Source organism: Myotis davidii, unplaced genomic scaffold (genome assembly GCF_000327345.1).
Source record: "Myotis davidii unplaced genomic scaffold, ASM32734v1 scaffold309, whole genome shotgun sequence".
NCBI classification, from domain to species: Eukaryota; Metazoa; Chordata; class Mammalia; order Chiroptera; family Vespertilionidae; genus Myotis; species Myotis davidii.
The window spans coordinates 5,701,431-5,701,990 of NW_006383013.1; positions in this window are offsets into that span (position 1 = coordinate 5,701,431).

Here is a 560-nt window from a genome sequence, read left to right on the forward strand (position 1 = left end):
ATTTAAAGAGGTAAACATTGTCAAACAGAAATGATTACAAAGTTTGTAACAATCTGCAGTTTTCATTGTTTTCTATTTACCCAGCCTTTCCCACTATGAATTTCTTTCACTCATTTTCCTTCTTTTAATAATGTCTGTTCCCATTTATCATTGACATTAAAGGATGTGAAACTGGACTCAGTTTATGTTTATTGGAGTAAATATAAGTAACTTGAAAATGCAAAATTGTCTTTATATACTTGAATGTTTCCTCTAGCTACTTTCATTTAATAGCTCTGGAAAACTGTGCTACTTTTTCACAGAGGTACTGTCTACATTATACCATAGAAAACCACCACATTCAGTCTCTTTTTGACCTACAAAAACAGCAATTTCATATTATTTAACCTAATACTAGTAGTATTTTAAATAGTAAAAGGTCTACAGATTGCCATTGTGCTTGGGCTTTATATGGTTATTTTTTGGTGAAATGTACAGAGAAAAATGGAAATACTATTTCCATTAGTGCATCCATGACATTACCTGAAATGTCATGGTTTGAAAATCACATCAGATTAATA